Source organism: Podarcis bocagei, assembly GCF_964188305.1.
Source record: "Podarcis bocagei genome assembly, chromosome: 2".
Classification (NCBI taxonomy): Eukaryota; Metazoa; Chordata; class Lepidosauria; order Squamata; family Lacertidae; genus Podarcis; species Podarcis bocagei.
This window is the reverse complement of record NC_138126.1, coordinates 85,439,539-85,463,302: the sequence shown is the minus strand read 5'-3', so window position 1 is coordinate 85,463,302 and position 23,764 is coordinate 85,439,539.

The window sequence follows — 23,764 nt, the reverse complement described above, 5'->3', positions numbered from 1 at the left end:
TTAGGACTACGCTGTCACAGCTTTAATAATAGCATCTTTAGCTAATTACAGGCCCGGACTAGCCATAGATACTTTTGATGCTTTGACATTGTAGTTGTGTGGGGTTGATGAGCCCCAATAATACCCCTTTTTGTTTCCCTTTCCTGTAGTCACGCCTTTGGAATCTCTAGTTACCCTTTTGTCCCACATTTCTTAGAGAGTTTTCTCACACTGTGTTTTGTATTCAAGAAAAGAATACAAAATACAGAATCAGTTATTAAGGGTGTGCATATGTGTTATTCACCACTTGGCCTTTTAGGTACATTGAAGCAAGGCCTAAATCATTTCCTATGCACTGGTTCCATGTATTTTAAAGGGAAACGCAATAAGATGAATCTTCTAAAACAAAAGTAGTCAATGTGGTACACTCCAGTTGTTGTAGACTGGCTACAGACTTGACACAAAGCTGTGGCTCAACATTAGAGTACATGCTTTGCACGCAAAGAGTTCCAGGTTCAGTCTCAGGCATCTCCAGGTACAGTTGGGAGACATCTCTGTCTGAAGCCCCATAGAACCCACATGCAGTCAGTGTAGCCAGTGTCTGATTCATTATAAAGCAGCTTTCTATGTACACATCAGCTGCAACAGGCATATCCAACATTCAGGGATAACCATTGCACATAGTCATTGCATGAGCCTTTATATTCAATCTGAGTCCTCAGTCCTTGAGTCATTGAAAGAACCCTGAATATCCACTCCTTCTCTCTTGGAAATGGTAACTTTTTTTTACCAAACGGAGGGTCCTCCACGATCATGCATGTTTTTTCAAGGCTGCATGTACCTCTCAGAGACTGATAGGGATTATCTCAGCAAACTATTGAATGCTTTTAGATATACAGTACCCAGAAGGGGGAGGCCTGAGAACTGCTTGGGAAGGAGGCCTTAATATTAGTTTCACTAATTCAGAATGGGAAGCTCTTTGTACCAAGTAACACTTAAAATCCACCTCTGTGAAGATAAGGGAAGTACATTTAAAGCTAATTCACAGGTGGCCCTGGGCCCCTGTTCAGCTAAACCACATAATTCTGCCATATCCCTTTGTGTTGGAAACATTATCCTCTGAAAGTCACCCTTTATCGATTAGGATGGTCCTGTGAAAAAGCAGTATTTACTATTGTAAGCAAAATTACACAATCTGTAGTACCTGACCGCACTGCTCTCCATATTCAGATAGAAGGTGCACGATTTCCTGATGAATAAGATCTGATCCAAAATAGTCTTGAAATAAGCTCCAGCTGGGAAGACCTCAGCAGCTTCTCCATAAATTGATGGCATTCTAGGATCTGGCAGTTAGCTCCAGATGAAAAGCTGATGCAGCACTTAAAAAGCTCAGGATGAAATTGAAACACGAATCTGCATCAAATGGTTTCCATTTGTTATGGATGCAAATACAAAAGGCAAAACCTTTCTCCCATCCACCACCCAATTTTCATTTTGGCATGATTCTTTGACCCCAAAACAATAACTATGATAATACATGCTTTTCATCTATCAGTTCTCTATTTCCTGTATTGGCATATTTTTCGTAAACCGTGACATTGCTTTACATTTGTTCTTTTGTGTTGTTCTTTTTGATTTTTTAAAAATATATCTTAAAAAGAAAAATGAAATAGGTAACTAGTAGTATTGCAATTCTTCCAAATGGACAGGGATTCTTAGTGGTTGCCACTAAGCAGAGGAATTCTCTTTCCCTAAAGGCCATTTTTTCATAGCGTCTTCAGGAAACCATGTAAGAGCTTTCCAACTTTGGTGATCTTGAACTTATTGACATGGGATTGCATATATTCATAACTTATCCCTACAAATCCTTTAATAAATTATAGGATTAGCAGAATGGGCTTCTCCAGTACCACACTGGGGGCTACCAACCCCCTGCTTTCATTATTTAATCAGAATCATAGTGTCTATATATTCACTAAAATGCTGTATGTTCAAATTCTTAATTGGTTATGTTGACATTAGTTTTCAGTCCAGTGAAGTACTGTATATGCAGACTATTGTTCAGCAAACCCAGTTTGGCATAGTGGTCATAGTCAACCAGCTTTTACTCAGAGTAGACCCACTGAAATCAATGTACCAATTTAGTCATATTCATTAATTCTAATGAGACTAATCTGAATATAACTTATGAATACCACCCAGCGTCATTTCCAGATATTGGCAGCTGAGGTGTATCTCTATTCATGAAGATACTTTTATTAACGAAACTTAAAATGGGGTGGTCTGCTGCTAAAAGTTTAACAGGTCAAAAATCCTTTTGAATATGAACCCAAAGTAGCTCTTTGATCCCTGGCCAGAGGCCACAAATCTCAGGGAAAAAGAAATGGAGAGTAAACAGGCTCTCTCAGAGGACCTCTCATGTCAGGACTACTTAAATACATTCTCAGCAGTTTGATCAATATGCTTTCATGAAGGAGATAGCTGTGAAAATCCTAATTTTGAGAATTAAATTAAACATAAACTTGAAGACTTAATTTCTTGGTTGTCCAGCTGCTGAGAGTAACATCAACAGGGATTCTCTTTCTTAGCATTCTGTGAATCTGAACATGCAGTTGTTAAGACTCTGTGCTATTCATCTTAACTAAAGCACACAGAGAAATCCATTACATGTCAATATCTGAGGCACTGAAAAATTTAAAGAGTCTCAAATCTAGTTTACAAAATAACTCTTGGAGTTAATAACAGGGTAGGAAAAGAACATCTAATATGCAGCATTACAGCTCCTAGAATAATTTATCATTTATCATTCTAGACATTGCTGCATGGAAACATAAGACCTTCAGGTCACTGTTTGGCTCCAAGGCCCAACCTGCTTATAGCTTAAGGGGAAAGATGAGGCTGATAGAAGTCACGATCACATTCTTCAAGCCACTTAAGCAAAATCACACTGAAGTAAATGGGACGACTCTGGAGAGGCTAGCTTGAAGATAGAAGCCTTCTGTGTTTAAGTAGTATCATCCTTCAAATTGCCAAGCAATCATTAGAGCAGGGGGGGGAAATCCACTGGTAATTCATAGGAGAGTTAATCCAAAAGCCACAATATACCAACCTTACAAAAAGGATACACACATTGACATTCTTGTTTGGGTCAGTTGAAACAAAGAGCTTTGTAAACGTTGGGACCATTGGGTTGTAGCCCAAATTACTGTTGCACAAGTGAAACAAACTTCTACTAACTGGGCTGGAACATATTTGGAGGAGTGCACAAAGGGCTGAACAGTGGAGGAGAGGAAGGGGAAATCTCATTGCACAAGTAGAAATATACTCACACGTTTATGGGTACAACCCATAAATAAGAAAGTACAGTGATACCTGGGGTTAAGTACTTAATTCGTTCCGGAGTTCCGTTCTTAACCTGAAACTGTTCTTAACCTGAAGCACCACTTTAGCTAATGGGGCCTCCTGCTGCTGCCGCGCCGCTGGAGCCCGATTTCTGTTCTTATCCTGAAGCAAAGTTCTTAACCTGAAGCACCATTTTTGGGTTAGCGGAGTGTGTAACCTGAAGCGTATGTAACCTGAAGCATATGTAACCCGAGGTACCACTGTATATCAGAATGCCACATTTAAGCTACATTTCAGTAGATACAACACTTACCCCACCACCACCCAGTTACCTAATCAGCTATATCATGAGAACAATTATCTCTTTTTCTCACTTTCTCTCATGCATCAGCTTCTTGTCCATCTTCTTTTATTATCTGTCACTCCTTGTGATAGGCCTCTCCCTCTCTGTCTCTTTCTCCCTCCTTTTTGCCCATCTTTTCCTTCTCCAGCTATATTCTCATTCTCTCTCTCTCTCTCTCTCTCTCTCTCACACACACACACACACAATCCATCTGTTTCACTTCCCCCATCTTCTCTCCCTTATCTCTCAGCTCCTTCTTGACACATGCTTCACCACCAACACAAGTACATATGTATGCAACAACAGCAGCAAGAATACTCATCGCAAAGCATTGGAAGACACAGGATTTGCCCACTCTGGAAGAATGGCAGACACAACTGATAGACTACATGGAGTTGGCTGAAATGACTGGCAGAATTCGAGACCTGGGAGAAGAGACGGTGGAAGAGGACTGGAAAAAATTTAAAGACTATCTACAAAAACATTATAAGCTGTACGAATGCTAAGAAAATGCACGATTGAAAATAACACGGCATCAGCAATTTAGTTGTAAGATATATGAGAATAAGTGATGTTTAAGAAAATGATGAAATTTGAAGTAAATATTATGGTTAAGTTAAGCAGTTCAGTATATGATAAAAATATTTAAAGTTTGGGACATAATATTTGAGAACTACATAATAAGATTTGAAATAAGGTAATAAATTGCTGTTTTTAATTATATGATTGAGAACGCAGGAAAGGGCGATGTGAGGAAGTCCAAAGATTATGAAAATATGATTTATGGATAATTGTCTTTGTTGTATTCTCTCTTTTCATCCTAACTCTACTTTCTAAATTTTCTCTGCTTTTTCTTCTTTGTTTGTTATATGGTGATGGTATTATATATGTCTGGTGGTTGTTTTTTGTTTAAAACCTGCAATAAATATCTTTTAAAAAAAACAACAACACAAGTACATTGTAGAATATTTTATATTTTCCTTTGTATAGTGCAAGATTCCTGGCTTAATGAAAGCTTCCCACACACCTAACAAGTATTTTTGTTGGAATTGTTAGTCATGTGCGTATTTTGAGAACAATGGCATCGGGTAATTTTCTTTCCTTGTTTCCATTCTTGCAGTCATTTTGAAAAATATCAGTTTTTTTCTGATGAGCTATTACACTTCAAACATGCTAACTTGATCCGTCTGTCAGAAAACAAGAATGCTTATATACATCTGTTCCTGTCCCCATTCAATCATTTCCTCTGTGTGTAAATTAAACATGTGGATGAGGGCAAGAAGCTGCACCTGCTGGCCCTGCCTCTGCTTTTCAGCGGGTTGCAAACAATGCCTGCTGCACATAAAACTGTATGAACACAGGCACTCCTTTTCAGATGTCCCACCCATTGGGCAGACAATAGGTATAGGGCTTCCAGATGTCATTCTGCTGCCCTCCATGGTTTTAGTCAACACATAGATGAAGCACTTGAATGAAGCTCCAATCTCTGGCTTTTCCCATTGACTTAGCTCACTATAGGATTTAATGTGTTGGTTCACTTTCTTCCCTGAAAAGATTCTTGCTTGATTTTTATTCTTCCTGACATTCATTATGATAAACGAGAGATCTCAGCATCCAAAAAAATCACCTAACATATTTTCATAGCAGTGTTGTATATCCAGTTAGCAACTGCAAGAAATTAAATGTTGTATATAAATGCTATCAATAGTCATACATTTAATTCAGCCATTAGCAACCCCCAAAATTAATCACAAGGAAATTTAAAAGTTTATAAAAATTCTAATTATGGTCACTTCTTTAAAGCCTATAAAACATATGTTTTCCTAAAATATCCTCATATTGAAAAATAAAACTTGGAGCCAAAAATAGGACCACTTAATTTTTTAAAAAAATAATATTTATTAATTTTTCAACCATTTAAACACAACACTACAGAAAACCAAAAAAACAACAACAATACAATACAATACAAAAAACAATACAACAATACAATACAATACAAAAAACACTACAAAACACTAACACGAACAATTAACAAAACAAAACAAAAACCATTCAAAACACAATCCAATTTCAATATCTTATCTTTCATTCACTTGTTTCCACGACCTCCTCACACCTCCCTTTTTGTCTTCCACTTCTATTAATTGTTTCAGCAATTCCTCTCCATCTTCCTCTGTTTTCTATCCTATAATTATCTTAACACATTCTAACCTTATTTTTCCCTTTAATACTCTATTGATCTATCTATACCTAATTCCTTATAACATTTCTACTAAAGCCATATGACTTCATTCCAACATTTTTCTAACATTCATTAATTTTACAGTATTTCTGTAAGTAGTCTTTAAACTTTTTCCAATCTTCTTCCACCGATTCTTCTCCCTGGTCTCGGATTCTGCCAGTCATTTCCGCCAATTCCATGTAGTCCATCAACTTCATCTGCCATTCTTCCTGGGTGGGTAAATCTTGTGTCTTCCAATACTTCGCGATAAGTATTCTTGCTGCTGTTGTTGCATACATAAAAAAAGTTCTATCTTTCTTTGACACCAATTGGCCGACCATGCCCAGGAGAAAGGCCTCTGGTTTCTTCAAAAAAGTATATTTAAATATCTTTTTCGTTTCGTTATAAATCATCTCCCAGAATGTCTTAATCCTTGGGCATGTCCACCAAAGGTGAAAAAATGTACCTTCAGTCTCATTACATTTCCAACATTTATTGTCGGGCAAATGGTAAATTTTTGCAAGCTTGACTGGTGTCATGTACCACCTATAAATCATTTTCATTAAGTTTTCTCTTAAGGCATTACATGCCGTGAATTTCATACCTGTGGTCCATAACTGTTCCCAGTCAGCCATCATTATGTTCTCCCGCCTGTGATTTTTTGCGGGTCTCTGCCTTCGCCGTGGCAGCCAGACCCAATTCCCACGGGGCAAGTTCCTCCCGATCAGAGGAACTCCGCCATTGCCTGAGGCGCCTCCCCGGAAGTCAAAAATAGGACCACTTAAAAGGGGAATCTTGTTTTCTTTCTTTCATCTGGTTCCCATTTCCCTGCTAATATGCATCTCAGTGCAGAACCAAGCAAGTTCCTTTAAATGAAGGTAAACACATATTCATCTCATTATTTATATTCTCTCTTTCTTGTGTTTGTATCAAAATATATATAACATACATTTTTGACTTTTCTAAATAGTGATCTGTTAGCTACGGAAGCATGGGATGGAAAAGTTTTATTTTAATTCCACTACAACAATAATGAAAAATAGTAGTCCAATCACATCACATAAATATGCTGCATTTTTTAGTTAGAGAAATGGCTTGAACTGTCCCAAAGTGAATTGGCCAGAGAAAATAATTTGTAGCCCATTTAAGGATAAAGTGGTAATGGGGCCTCAAGACATATGGTCTTTTTTATATTTAAAAAATGCAGGTATTAAATTGTCCACATTAAACTAGATAGATAGATAGATAGATAGACAGATAGATAGATAGATTAGATAGATAGATAGATAGATAGACAGACAAATATATATATACAAAGAATATAGTTTGGCTACACTGACCAGTTATTATATGTTATACAAAATATTGTTTATTTTAGAATTTCATGCTGTTCACTGTCCTGGAATCTATTGGATTTTAATATTTTAAATAAATGAATACATTAGATAAGACTTCCTGCATAGCATAGGTGTAGAAATCTGAGTATGTTATCCAAAACAGGTTGCTGCTGTTGTGCATTCATGACACTAACAAGGTGGGCTTCCATTTAACCCCATAAGCCAGTCCATTAATTTTTATTATACCTAGGACAAGTGATGTAGATGTGCATTTCCTAACCAAGATATATTGGTACTGAGAGAATTGATAGCTGGTTCCTGGAAAAATAGGCAATTAAAGTGGTAGTCCTAATATTATTTCAGATGTGTGAATCTTGAATAAAGGGAAAGTCTAGGCATACGCTAGTGTAATTTGTAGAGTTGGAAGCAAGGAGCAATACACTTTATCTGCTTTTGTGAGAAATAAATCATATTACATGTATTTGCTCTAATTACATAATTAGCCATTCAAATTACAGTATGTAAATACATAGTAATCAGCTAAATTTTGCTTAGAAAAACAAGGTAATTCCCACAACAGCAGCTACCTTTAAAGAATGTTAAGTTTAGGAAAATCTCAGGAAGTACAAGGAGAAAATTAACAGGGTGTAATTAAACCTCCAGTTAACTATGCAAATTGGCCTCAAATGTGGATGCCAATTTACCATTGCCTGCTGTGTCCAGCATATGTCTGAAGTGTGGTGTATTATGGGCTGCATAGTGCACATCTAGAGTTACTAGATTTCATTGTGAGAAGGAAGTGCGGTCCGGATCTGAGATTCCCCTGTTGATTAAGAAGCTCTATATTTAAAAGTATGATTCTAAAAGTAAATCATTTTTAATGCACTTTTCATAATAACATGTAAGTAGATTTTATACATTTTATAGGTCCACTTACTGATTACATCTGCTATCCATTAGGTCAGTAAGCTACTTTCACCGAAGTTTGTTTCGCATCAACACATTCTCATGTTTGTAACTTGCTCTGAGTCATTTTTTCTAGTAAAGCTACTAACCGTCTTCATCATCCAGGCCTCCAGAGCCCAATGCTAGGACTTAGCAGCCACTGCTTGGCTAATTAATCTGCTGTCATACAAAGGGCCTTCTTCAATCCTCTCACGTTTGCATATCATACTTTAGCTGATAAGTTTCATTAACAATCCAGAATTTTGGGGTCACACTTAATGAAGCTCGGCTGAGTGGTGCTTGTGTCCAGTGACAAGACATTGTTCCTTTAACAAATGCTTTGAATTGGCTGCAGTCCCAAAGATAGCCAAAAACACAACAAATAAGCAAAAAAAAGGTCAATCCCCACACCTCACCCCCCCCCCGGAAGGTGCCAATGGAATATTAATGAATATAATTAGACTGCAGAATTCATTTCAGCCAATTTCTTCATTTAAGTGTGTAGAAAAGGTATTTGCTTTCTGAGCTAAAGTACTTTTAGAGCCAGTGTGGTGTAGTGGTTAAGAGCGGTAGTCTCATAATCTGGGGAACCGGGTTCGCGTTTCCGCTCCTCCACATACAGCTGCTGGGTGACCTTGGGCCAGTCACACTTGTTTGAAGTCTCTCAGCCCCACTCACCTCACAGAGTGTTTGTTGTGGGGGAGGAAGGGAAAGGAGAATGTTAGCCACTTTGAGACTCCTTAAGGGGAGTGAAAGGCAGGATATCAAATCCAAACTCTTCTTCTTCTCTTCTCCACTTGGGAAGAAGCTTTTGATATGGAAGAACCTAATGAAGGATGTCTGGTCGTTCTTTACTTAGTATTCAAGGTCCTGTTGCACATTTCTGATATGCAGGGGGATCCCTGCTTTTCACTGATCCCCTTTTTCTCATGGTGTTTCCTAGGATAGCTATATCCCACACCATTCCAGACATATTTCCAAATCTCAGCAGCTTTTCAGAGACGAGGGACAGCTCAGCCGGTAAAGCATGAGACCCTTAATCTCAGGGTTATTGAAGTAGGAAGGGGAGGAGGAAAACAGCAGTTCTGTGAGCAGAAAATTACATGCACAATTTAGCTTCCAAAACATTGTTTTAACAAATTGTTTTCCTGTACTTTTTTGAAAGTTCGCCTCTCTTTTTGATGACCTTTGATGCTGTCCACACTCACCCCTACTCACCTTTTTGGTGAAGCTAGTTTAGGGCACTTTCTTGAAGATCCTTCAGCTAAATAAACATGCTGAAATGTATTTTAAGTATTCCTAAGACTGTACAATCTGTCTTGGAACTAGATATACAAAGCAGCTCCTTAACAAATGGTCAAAATATCTGTTGCAGCTCTTTTCTTTAAAATCTTTCTGTTTTCTGTTGTTGTACTTGCGATTAGGTAAATAAAAACATTATTCCCCATGGAATATCCATTCTCTGGTTTTAAATAATTGAATATAATTTCTGTAAATTGGTGGCTGTTGTATATGACTGGCATGTTTACCCAGATACAGTAAGAATTATTCTGAAAGCAATCTACTTAGCGTCTAGATGACATAAAATAAATACTTTTTTATAAGTCCCAGTGCATACTTTAATAGCCTCTGTTTTTCTCTTTTAAGCCTGTAACAAATCATTTAATGTCCCTAGTTTTTCTTCATTTGATCAGTAATACTTACATATTTATAGGCTCCATCAGGTACCACAAAAATACCACCAGAACACTATCAGAATTTCTTTTCTGATTAAGCACCAGAAATGATGTTACCTATCTTTCTTTCCAAGGAAGGGAAGACTCTAAATTGACAGCAACATGCATTATTTTGCTGAAAACCTATCAAAATTTGCAAATGCTTCTATCCAGAAAGTGTGGTGCACAGTAAAGTGACTTCATTAATAGTGCTTATGGCCCACAGCTGAGAGAATCCTACATTTGTCATTACCCAGATAGTTTACCACATTGTTTGTACATGATGAGGTAGTATCTGAAACAGTCTTCTTCATGCTACAAAGCCCTCACAGTGGTTGCTTCGAAGGTATGGAATGAAGTTCCTGTGGAAATTCAGAAATTCACTCTGCTCACTGGTGTTAAAAAATCAATACAAATGCAACCTATTTCATGAGCCTTTTGAGGATGGGTAATTGGGCTTGTTTCATTATCCTTCCAAACTTGTGATAGATTTGAGTGGCACAGAATATTGTTTTTAAATATTTATGTAATGTGTTTATGCCATAAATTTTAAGTTTTTACAAGTGCATATAACAAAATACAGGGACAAATGAAGTATAAAGCAGGAAAATTAAGCATCTTGGGTGGTATTGAACTAAGATTTATGCAGAGTAAAATTTAGTTGAATACCACCCCTTCTTCCAGTGATTTAAAACATTTAAATTATTAATTGACCCTCATCTAGATCTGATCAAATATGATAGTTGACTTATGTTAACAATCCTGCTGCCGCCATATCTGAAATGACTGCAGCAGTGGCCACTTAAGTAAGGGAAGCCAGGCAGTTGGCTTCAGACTAAGCCAATGCATTGGGGAGGGGGATTATTTATACCAGCCCTGCTTTTCCTTTGGCCTATTGCGTCCTTATTTCCCTGTGGAGTCGCAATGGTTTGGATCCCAATAACTACAAATGAAACTGCACTCTGGCAATGATACTTTCCTCCCCCTCCCCTGATTGCAGCTCCCTCTGCTCTCCAGCAGAAGCTTCTGAGAGCCACAGAGCACATTCACTCACACGGCACCATCTTTTGCTTTCAGGGCAATGGTGATACAGGAGGGACTCATAGCTACAGTGCTAGTGCTAGTGTAGCAGGGTCCCTCAGGAACAATGGGAAAGAAAAATACAATGGCATTCTTTACAAAGGTTGAAAGACATGCCAAAACTAAACATAATGAGCAAGGACAGGGAGATTCCCATCATGTTGGTCTGTACAAAAATGTTGAAACCTCTCTGCTCCAGCCACCAGTTGTTGAGGGGGGGGAGGAATTATTTCCAACACCAAAATACCAAAAATAAATATATAAATAATTTAAAAATGGAATTAAAAAATGACATAGCATCCAAATGGTTGGGGAACTTCAGCTGCCACCAAAAAAAAAATCACTTAAGAGACTGAATACAACCCTAAGGCTATGGATTAGGCAACCCTGATTTAGAGCAAATTAATAATAGTAAAGTATCACTGAGATCAGTGAAAGTTCAGTGCATATGTCCCATTTCTTCCTCTTAATTGCCCCCTCTGCAGCCCTTGAGTAGGAGGGTACATTAAGCACAAAAATGAATAAAGTTGAGTGAGGGCATCTTCTTACAAGTTATTGTCACCTACTGGGATTTGAAAAGAGAAACAACTAAGACCATGGACTCATTAATATGAGCCAGTGGCAGATGTGGCTTTTGTCTGTTTGTACTGACATTCAGCTGCACTGCCACAGGCTGCGCCAGTTGTGTTTCAGTCAACATTGCAAAAATGAAGCTTTGACACTCAAAAAGCTGACGTTACCGTGCCAAAAGCCTTTCCATCCCAACTTCTGTGCGTGTAGTCACACAAGCATCGCAAGCTGAAGGTCAGCAGAGGAAAAACTATGCCTGCCGCTGACTAAAAAGATCATACGAATACTAGACCAAAACTGGATTAAACATGTTTCTAGAAGACAATGAGTTATACATTCCTTTGGAACTGTTGTCAGGGTAGATGTGGTTATATCTGTGCTCTTGACAAGGCATCTGTCTCTGCAAAGCAAATGCTCAACTCACAATTCCAGAAGTGTTTCAAAACCAAATTATTTATAATAAGCCACACAGCTGTATTTTATATAGTGTGAATGTTGCAGGAAATATTTTCTTCTCCCCACCTGTGATATTGTGTCCTTCTCTCCCCCACCTTATTCCTCTTTCTTTTCCAGGCATAGCCAATGTGGTACCATCCAAAAGTTAAGGACTACAACTCCCATCAGTGCCAGGCAACATGACCAATGATCAGGGATCGTGGAAATTGCAGCCCCTAACATCTGGATATTGCCACATTGGCTACCTGTGCTCTCCTCCACTGTGTCCACATGTTCTTGGTCTCACATTACATTTCTTTCAAAAAAAACAACAACAATTTTATTATGGCTGGATTTCCCTAGCCACTCTAACCTGGAAGGGGGGAGTCATTTTACTTCTATACTTTCAGTGTCGTTCAACCCTGTGCAAGTACTAGGAAGAAAGTACCATTCAGTAATTAAGGGCCGGAGGACCCCTCCAGGTGCCCTTTTTATTGCACGAGCAAATGTTTATTCTGAAAGTGTGGCCCAGAGGAAAAATGTTTAAGTACCACTGGCATAGCGAATAAAATTGAACCCCGAGGAAGGCTCCACAGGGCCAAAAATAGCTCCCCAATCATCACTCTCTGGAAACAAGTTGGACCAGAATCACCCACACCTAACTCTCTACAGACCACAGCAACTCCCCCTCCCTGACCTTCAAGTCTGCCTTGATGTTGCACTGAGTACCCAAGTGGTACTCCACCCTGCTCACCACTGATACAGACCAGATCAGATCAGCCTCCTCATCCATAATCAGATCATGGATGAGGGAAATCTTACTCAGAGCTGACCCAGCATTCAGCAGCAGCAACAAAGGAACTGGCTGATAAGACAACTGCAATTCTGCAGGTTGGAGGAGAGGCTAACTGCCTGTGCTGTGCACCCCTTATCCAGCCTGTCCCATCCTGCACCCCATACATCCCCTTGCCCAGAACCAATGTGATTGGGGTCACCCCTGCTCTCCCCAGCTCTCCTCTTCCCAAGCACATCTTACATCCCTTAAGTTTAAAAACACAAAACCCATAAAATTTACAAACACATGAGTTAAAAAGCTGTTAAAACCAATTTAAAGCCTTTTGAACAATTAGGGCAATAATAACAGCCACAGAACTCTGCAACCAAACCCTCTAAACAATACCCCAACCCAAGAGCCTGTTGGGTCACCTCAGCTTTTGTAACTGGAGTCAATCAGAGCCCTGCCCTCCCAGGTCAGGTGGGAAAGGCCTGCAAGGCAGGGAGCAGGTCTGACAGGACTCACAGCCAAGATGGTCTCATAAGGACCATAAGGATGGCCTCATAAGATGGTGTCATAAGGACCAACAGATACTGGCTCAGTCTAAAGGCTGAAATTACTACTGAGTGATTAGTTCCAAGGAAGCATTGGTATTTAAACCAACAAAAGCTTTCCAAACATTTGAAGTTGGCAGCATTGCCTCATTAGATATTAGCTGTGCAGGGAAAATACAGTTTTTAATGAAAATGCTATTGTTCTGTCAAAAAAGAAAACATTAAATAGTTACATCAACAGTGAGAAACTTATCCCTTAAAATAAACATGTTTGCATAACATAGCATCTTTATAGCTTAATAGTGAGAGCATTGCTCAGTTATAAAAGGGAAAGGTTTGAACTGGATAAGTTGGTATGTTTGTTTCTCAGTGTAGCACCACCAGTACTGAACGTGAGGGACTCCCAATGGACACATAAATGTTGGATCCCACTGAGATTGTCTGGAAACTACTATTCAACCCTGCAGTCACTATGGCAGTGGCTTCAAACAGATGGTCTTCATCCTAAGATGGGGAATGATTCCCATGATGATAGCAGCAAGCCAGTTGGAGGCAATTAGATTATTTGATCTGAGGAAAAAAGAGCATATTTGAACATACTGTAGGCACCAACCTAGGTAACAGAAAAGAGACTTTACATATGACTTTTAAAAGGCACATCAAGCCTGCACAGCATGTGAAAGAATCGCCAAGTGGACATGTTTCTCAGCTTTTCTTCCTTGGCCAGAACCTGAATATTTAAATTTTTCAGACTCTTGAGGAATGCATGGAACAATTGCTTCCATACTGCAAAACACTCTTTAAAGGCATCTTATTTATGCTCTTTTTATATTAAAAAAAAATCTCATGCACATTAAATTGTCAGCCAGGATCCTTCTCCTTCGCAGTGTTTTTACAACGAGGCTTTAAAAGCATTTCAGGCTAGCTGTTATTGATTTCATCTATCATAACAAGTGGCTGATAAGTTGTAGGGCTTTCCCCCTTCCTCGCAAAAACAAATGTCTGATGTAAGTACTTGATAAGCTTTGTGCAGCCTATTATGCCTCCTTCTCCTAAAAATCTTCTAATAATATCGTTTTAAGGGGCAGAGGGTGAATTTTATTAATAGAAAGACATACATATTAATCAGGAAATTTCCCTAGGGATTTTATCTCACCCGCCTTTGCTTCCCAACATAATAATATAGTTTTACATTTTCAGTAAATCTCAAATATTTTGGTAACACACACATATCTTGGGGTAGGCTGTGTGTCAATTTCTGTAGAGAGAGACAGGATTCTGAAGCAAGTGATGATTTCCTCCTCCATCAGCCCAGATATAGGGAGATGCCGAAATGTTCCTTCACCGACCCACATTGGATTTGTGGGTGCAACTATACTACATACCCTACTGTACCCATTTCTTATTAATTTTATTTTTAAGATTATTTATAAGATTTCTTACCTGCCTTTCACTATAAGGTACCAGGATTGGTTAAAACAATATAATATATAGCTGGAAAACCCCAGAACAGATAAAACCATTACAATTATAAAAACAAGTAAAACTGTTCCAAGTGGAACAGAACAGTATAAATTCAGCAAAAGATGTAGTTTCTACCAAAGTACTTTAAAGGCCAAAGGCCAGGGTAAAGAGGTGTGTCCTCAGCGCTTGGCAAAAGCTGTACAATGAAGATCCCTCTCAGTGCGGAGGGAGTCCCACCATTTAGTGCCTGCATCAGAGAATGACCACTATTCCCCACACTTCTGAGCATGGTGGAAATACCAAGAGAGCCCCCTCTGCAGAGCTTAACACTTGAAAAGGTTTTGGCAAGTGTGCATGCACACGAAAGCTCATACCAATAACAAACTTAGTTGGTCTCTAAGGTGCTACTGGAAGGATTATTTTTTATTTTGTTTCAAAGAGGAGAACAGTGCACCATATCTTTAGAACCTTTCCAAAGACACAGGGAAACATGAGCACTAGCTGTCATGAACTACTTCCCAAAATATATTGCAATGATGAACATCAATATGCTCCATGTCTTAAAAGGTAAAGGTAAAGGGACCCCTGACCAATAGGTCCAGTCGTGGCTGACTCTGGGGTTGCGTCGCTCATCTCGCTTTATTGGCCGAGGGAGCTGGCATACAGCTTCCGGGTCATGTGGCCAGCATGACTAAGCCGCTTCTGTAGAACCAGAGCAGCGCACGGAAATGCCGTTTACCTTCCCGCCGGAGCGGTACCTATTTATCTACTTGCACTTTGACGTGCTTTCAAACTGCTAGGTTGGCAGGAGCTGGGACCGAGCAACGGGAGCTCACCCCTTCGCGGGGATTCAAACCGCCGACCTTCCGTTCGGTAAGTCCTAGGCTCTGTGGTTTAGCCCACAGCGCCGCCCATGTCTTAAAAGGTACAGTGTATTAATTTCTAACACGCAAAGCAATGCAGAGCACAAATGCTACATGTCTTCTTAGAAGTACATCCTACTGTTCCATTAAGTGGACAATGGCTTGTAGCTTCAGAGATCCACATCCTTTATGTATTCATATTATATTCATATATTCACATTAGATGTATGTTGATTAGATAAGCATGGCTTCTCCATCTCCCATAAAACTAAAACTGAGATCACTCAAAGAAATTAATTGGCAGTAGATAAAGGATGATGACCAGTAACTTGAATGGCTTTGAAGTATTAGATGACTTAATGTGGGATTGGGTTGCTAAAGGTTAGCCATGGTGGCTAAATGGAACCTCCTTGTTCAGAGGTAGTACGCTAATGAATATCAGTTGCTGAGTGGCAAAGGACCAACAGACACTGTTTGTGGGCTTCCTGTAAGTATCTGGTTGGCTACTGTGTGAAACAGCATGTTGGACAAGATCAGGGGTGGGGAACCTTAAGACTAGTGGCAAAATGTGGCCCCCTAGGCCTCTCTGTCTGGCCTTTGGAACTCTAGCCATCCTCTCTTCAGGCCCTCCTCACTGATCCTGTTTCAAACACCCCAGTGTTTTTGGTTGGCTAGGATGTGTCCTTGAACTCTAGTGATACTTCTTGCTCATCTGGACATGGAACAGAGTGGGGTGCATGAGAGTGCATGTAGCAACTAACCTTGAGATCTTCAGATGAAGGGCAGTATACCATTTTTTTAAAATAATAATAATACTAAATTTTTACAAAAGTAAAATTTGCCTTTGTTCCGCCATCTGCCTTTGCTTCCAGCTGATAGATGTGAATGTGGCCATCAGTCTGAAAAAGTTCACCATCCTTGGATTAGAAGGACCTTCCCAATGTACTTAACATTGTGTTAGTTAGGTCTCATTTCTAATTCCATACATTTCCAACACAGAGAATTTATTTAGAGATCCTGCTGTCACTTCCATTTTCTCATCTCCTATTTCCCCTTGTTGCAAGATATCCTCTTGCTTCTTGCAGAAGACTTGATTTGAATCAATAGGTTATTGGGAAGAGCGCAATTAGCACTCTTTCATTCCTAATAGCACTGTCTGTTCAGCCACTTGTATGTTAATCACAATTGTGTTGCATGAATCTCTTTTTCAATTACAAAGAGATTAAGAAACAAAGATAACTGTGGGCCTTTTATCTACCTGTTTTGGTGGTTTCCTTGCGCAGTCACATGCCATTTGTTCTTGTCTGCACTTCTGGTATCTCTATCTGCACATACTTGTTCTTCAGAATGGGGATACCCTCGTTTCCTAATGAATCATGTCTCGTGAAACTACAGGTTTTCAGGTGCCCACATCTGGTGGTTTTAGGTCAAGGGTGTTTAGACTGATACTGCAAAAAATCAAGATGGTAGTAAGCAAACTGTTTTTGATACAAATCTACTTGATTGTGATGCACAGGTTTCATTGTAATCTATACAACGGATGCATAATATTGTTACATGCACCCCAGCTTTCTGAGCAATGAGAACCCCAAGTTCTGTTTCATTGGAATGAAGACTTCTGATCTTACTGACATTTTGTGGTATATGCTTTATTGTACACAGGTTGAGCATAGGGGAAGTTATACTTAACTCTAGCTGTCTCAAATTTACTGCTCCCATCAGATTTCTAGGGGAATCAAATTTCTTAAAGAGATAAATTCAACCCTCTGTCCTTCTCTCAGCCTTGCTCAGGCTGATGCTTGTCTTTGACACAGAAATAGAATTAGCACATTCCACAGCTGAGAGGAAGAAGGTCCTCTTCCCAAGAGCCTGCTTTCTTCCAGAAGGTTTCCTATCCATAAAAGCCCTATGGCAACGAATTGCCTGTACCTGACCAGCTATTTTACACAACAGAGCCAGACAGGTTTGGCAGGGTTGACCTCTTAGGCAGTCCTTTTACTGCAACCATACATTAAATTGGAACAGTTCTTTAGCTCAAACCCCAGTCTCACTGCAATCTTAGTAAATAAATATATTATTAAAATATTAGAATATACATTAAAATGCAATCTAATTATCATTTTAAATAATGAAATGTATATTTTGTACTTATTAAAATAACATATAGTTCTTGCCATTTAGTAGCTAGTAAGTAGTACAGCTGGTGAGCAACACTGTTCATTCTACCGTAAAAGAGCAGCAATGAGATACTTGTTTAATGTGGCATATGATAGGTATAGAATGGTGTTTATAGACCTGGACTTCAAAATAATTTCCCCCTTGCAGTTATGCATGAAATATATATTTTTAGCAAAATATATCCTGAAAACACATTTCTTGACATTTGAATGAAAAGTGAAAGGCTTGCCTTAAAATATTCAAAACAGTTTTTAAATGGTTTGAGCAATGTTGACACCTGCTGATTTTATTGCAATCTTATATATGTTCCCAGTTGGCTGCATCACATGCATTTGTCTGTCACTCTGACCTTCATCCTCTTTCCAATTGTGTTTCTTCTTCACATTTTGCATCTTTCGTGCTTCATTGTTCTCTTGTTGAAGAATAGCGCACATGTACATCAAAGTGCAAGTAGATAAATAGGTACCGCTCCAGCAGGAAGGTAAACAGCGTTTCTGTGCGCTGGTCTGGTTCACCAGAAGCGGCTTAATCATGCTGGCCACATGACCCGGAAGCTGTACACCGGCTCCCTCGGCCAATAAAGCGAGATGAGCGCCGCAACCCCAGAGTCAGCCACGACTGGACCTAATGGTCAGGGGTCCCTTTACCTTTTATTGTTATCAAAACTCATTTCAACTTTATCACAGTGTTGTTTTTCACTTAGCCACATTCCAGCTTGTTTGTGTGAATTAGCCTAACATTTTAATATCCAGTTTCTGTGGGACTTCTCCACAGGAGCAGTTATTTTTATGCAACACCTATCACATGGATTTTCAGGTACCACCATAAACTGCCAAAGATTTGTTTGTGGTACTGATTCTAGAGTCACTGTGGCCTCATCTGCACTATACATTTAAAGCATTCTCATACCACTTTAAGCAGTTGTGGCTTCCCCCAAAGTATCCTGGGAAGTATTATTTCTTAAAGGTGCCTAGAGTTGTTTAGAAGACTCCTATTCCCCACACAGAGCTAAAATGAACAGAGTTCCCTGGCAATAGGGGTTGATTTTTAAAGTACCCTAGAATTGTAGCTCTGTGAGGGGAACAGAGGTCTCATAACAACACTCAGCAGCCTTAACAAACTACGCTTCCCAAGATTTTAAAATAAATGGGAGCCATGATTGTTTAAAGCGATCTTACATAGCTTTAAATCTATAGTGCAGATAGTGCTATGTCATGTCTTGTACAAGAGACATTGACATAATCATCTACAAAAATGAACACATCATATATTTACACCCTTGCTTTTGTCTTGTGGTCCCAGCTAGCTATCACTGTGACTGTTAGCTATCTTCTTTTTTTCTTTTGCTTCCTTTCTTGGCACTCTCTCTTTGCCGTACTTGTTTATCCATCTTTAAAGTTGCTCTCTAACTTCCCTGTTCTGAATCCATTTGTCTTCAATATGTGTTCTTTAGTACTATCAAAACTTTAAGGTATCATCTTTAAATATGTCAGTGACTCTTGACTCATAGTAACATGCAGAATTAAAAGTGTGTGCTCTTTTCTTCTTTTATCATAGTTCAATCCCATAGGCTTGTAGAGCGATGATTGAGCTGTCATTCAAACCTTCACCTTAGCCTAGTAATGCTATTACAATACAGAGCTCAAACCATGTGTACTCCAGTTTTGTCAGGGAAAATGCAACCTAGTAATTTACAAGGTATTTCTAGTTTTCTTAACATGTTATCTACTGAGACTTATTATGAATGCACAAAAAAATACTTCGGGGGTTTATTAATGAAACCAAATATATTAATGCCACAACGTTACCCAGTCTTCTGTCCCTTGAGATGAATAAACGATAGATATACATTTTTGATCACTCTTCCACTGAGTGACATTTTCACATTCTCTCGCTTTGTATGTCTTAAGGCCCCACCCAACTAGGGGGCTTTTTTCCAGGTGTATTCTGCAATGTGTCATTGACACAAGAATAGTGCATTCGTGGTAGATTTATAATGGACTGCTCACAGATCCACCTCCTTTATTAGTTCTGTGATGATTCCCCAATGTACTCTTGTGCTATGGTTCACAAAAGTGAGACTAAAACACACACATCAGAACATTTGTAGTATGAAAAGTTAAATGATTTCTGCAGGAAGTTATGGGAAATGCACAAATTGGAAAGGAAGCAATATGACCACACCAATATTTTTGTAAGGGCAAACAGGATTAAAAGTGGGATGATGGCATATAATCACCCTGATACCATCATGAACCCAAATAATCATGAATGCACAGTAAGAAGGATGTCTGGAGGGGCTACTGGTGGCAATCATTTTATTCCTTTACTAGTGTTTGAGTATTCTGAGATTTGTTTTTCTCTGGATTTATAAAGCTTCTATTAACCTTTTTCTGATTGCCGGCATCTTTTCAGTAAAATTACTTTGGCATGTCCAGTTAAGGATTTTGAAGTGGCTTCAGATATATTAAAAGTACAAAGATATAATTCATAAGCTACTAGGAATCTTGTAAGCTATTAGGAATTTTCCGGGAGGGATCTAAGGATTGTGGAATAAGTATTTGTCTATACTATTTGTCTGGCAACTTTCAACCCTTATGTGACTGTTCCATCCTGAGAACGAAATGAGAAATTTTGTGGACTACTGAACACTGATTTTTCACAGCAGAACGGTGCAGTTAGTTAACCTCAGTGTCTCTCTAGTTGTGTTTCATTGGGGAACTAATCAGCAGTTGATGACTAAGGCTGAAGTCCTCAGCATACTTATGGGAGCACTATGGAAATCAATGGGAGCTATTTCTGAATCAACAGGTTAAAGTGCAGTGTGTGTCTGCATTCATGTGTGCACTTGCATATAGTATAAATGTGTACTTCTCATTAACTTCAGCTCTTTACCAATACAATGATTTGAGCTGCATGATGGGTATGTCCTGAAGTGAAAGTAAATTACATATTTGAAGTGCGATTAAAACAAGCATATCAAGGAATTATGCTTTTGTTTCATAAATATATTCTTTAATTCTGTATTGTAAATGAAGGCCCTCATGAATGCATGCATGCATTGGTGTTGTTCACTGTCATTCCCAAACTTACTTACTTTTGCTCTAAATTGCAATTTGCTTTTTGAACAGAACACCATGTTTTCGTTTTGTTCCATTCTGTTTTGAAACTGTTAGAAGCACCATAAGTTGGGAAAACAGTTTATGAATGGCAACAAACAGTGCCACTGTGAGTGTAGCTGAGTCCCCTGGCAGCATTGCTTGGAGGTGTTATTTCTAAATTGTTTGGCTAGCCACCCTTCACCCTTCGCAGCACTGAAAAAAAGAATGACCCTGTGGTCCCTGTATCATCAAAGAAGCTTCTTGGACATCCTTTCTTTCAGTGTTGGGAAGGCCCTAGGACAGCCGACTCAAATGCAGCACATTATTCTGAAAGCAATGTCAGTTAACTGAACACAACATGCCTTGACTCACGCACTGTTCTTGAACCAGCTAGCTCAACCTGTTCAGATCTGAAAGTGAGATGCTCCAGGCTCTATGATGACAATGTGATGTAGATGCTTCTGGACTTTTTCTGCACCTCACTCCCAGATGGTATACCATGTTTCTGGGAGAAAGGCTGACACCAGTGCTAGGTAGATCTGTTCTCAGGTTTCCCTCCCAGATCATCACATTCCTCTCAGCACTGAGGGTGAGAAGCTATTGCTTGCCCTTTAGTATTGGGAATATTACTCAGCAAGGCAGTGGGTCACAGGCTGTCTCCAAAACATTGTGACCAGGGTACCTGGTCTCCGAGAGGCTTAGTGTGGTGTACTGGTTAAGATCGGTAGAATCGTAATCTGGGGAACCGGGTTCGCGTCTCCGCTCCTCCACATGCAGCTGCTGGGTGACCTTGGGCTAGTCACACTTCTCTGAAGTCTCTCAGCCTCACTCACCTCACAGAGTGTTTGTTGTGGGGGAGGAAGGGAAAGGAGAATGTTAGCCGCTTTGAGACTCCTTTGGGTAGTGATAAAGCGGGATATCAAATCCAAACTCCTCCTCCTCCTCCTCCTCTTCTTCTTCTTCTTCTTCTTCTTCTTCTTCTTAGTTGCAACCATCTGTCCTCCCTGGCTGAAGAGGTTGGCCATCCATGCTCTATACTATGGCTTCTGGCATCCACTATTAGTAGAATAAGTGACTTATAATTACAGTACCCCTCTAGTTACTAGGCTCCATGGCTCATAAAAACATGACCTCATATTTCTTACTATCAGCATATCAGGTGACTTTGTGTGGATGCATATTGATGACAGTGGATGATTATACTTGCACCATAGACTGAGCCAAAGCGTTCAGTGCAAGATGCAGGACTGAAGAGTATCCAGTTGCCAAAGAATCAGTCCATGTTGGTGGGTAATGAATAAAGATGCATATTCAGTTGTTTTGCATCCATTCATTTTTGCTGTGTGTTATATTTTGCAGCATGTTCTACATGCTCCAGTTAACAACTTGCTTTTATTAACTATAAGGTATGTATCCTTATTATGGCAATTATACTCCGCCTCTTTTGCAAACCCCCCCACACACATTTCCAGATCACATTAGTCCACTAGCAAACAAGGCAAAATTAATGTACGGTTCTGGGAATGCAATTACAATTGAGAGAAAAGAAACACTGCCCTGTCAATCTATTTCTTTAGTGCCAACTCCTGCCAAAAGGCAGCCATCCCAGAATAAGACAGGAGGATGTTATGGATTAGCTAGATTAAGAAAGATAACATAAAAACTAGGCTAATTGTCTGATCCGCAGCCCAGTTATTTTGATTAAGAGCTGATAATAGCACAATTGATTTCACTGATGTTAAATCACTTAAATCAAATTATTGAGGGCTGACTTAATTGTGGATTCAGGCTCTTAATACTTCGTATAGTGAACTGTTATACAGAAATTACAACAAACTTTTTTTAAAAAATGGATTTAACATTATTGTAATTGCACATGTGACATGGACAGTGTGATGGCTATTCACGTTTGGGATCATGGACAAGAACTGTTTCCTTCTAGCTCTTTAGGATAGGACATATTTAATAATGGAACTGATATACCTGGATGCATCAGTGCTGCAGGTGGTGGGTGAGAAATCTACACAGAACCCTTTGCCCAGCAGTGGGGATATAATTGACATATGTGCCCCATTAACACATATAGTGCACATATCAAATTTTCAGTCAACTTTAAATCACAGGCTTAACTGCCCCCTTCCTCCATCTTGCTTTGAGAGCTTCCCACCTGCCCACCCTCAAGTTAGAGCCTTCACTGAAAAATATTTTTCTCTCAACCTGATTGGCACTTGGTTGGGGTTTTTTTTGGGGGGGGGTTGCCTTTCCCCTGAGTGAAATTATGGCTTTCATTTGTTAGGCTGAAGAACACTGTTTGCATGAGGGAAGAAATGGCATTGATCAGGATCAACATAGTATGGGGGAGCATAAGGGGCCTGAGGGGAGGATTGACCACGGCAAACCCAAGTGTGGGTTCGGTAGCTGCCTGGTTGGAACCTGCACCCTGGTCCCCCAGTGAGACCTGGCTTGCTTCACTTGCACCGCGGCAAGGTTCAACACAAGGTTCAACACAGGCCGACTCCTGTTGTACAGCTTTGGAGTGATCCAGATGCAGCGGATCCATTCCATCAACATGGGGCTTCTGGAATGATGAACTTATCCAGGGACACAATGCCATGCCAACCCTTGCCCTGCCTGCTGCTGTCCATAAAGATTTGGTAACGTTGCTGCTTTCATGAGTCTCATAATGTGCCTGCCTGGGCAAAACCTGTTGAAAACAATTAAGAGCATTTAAAGATAATTAAAATTAACAGTAAAAAGTATTAAAATATGTCAACATCTGTGTGTCTGGATATGTTTGCCTGAACAAAAATGCTTTAAGCATTTAATAACTGTGAAAGCAAGATCAATAAGAGCACAATT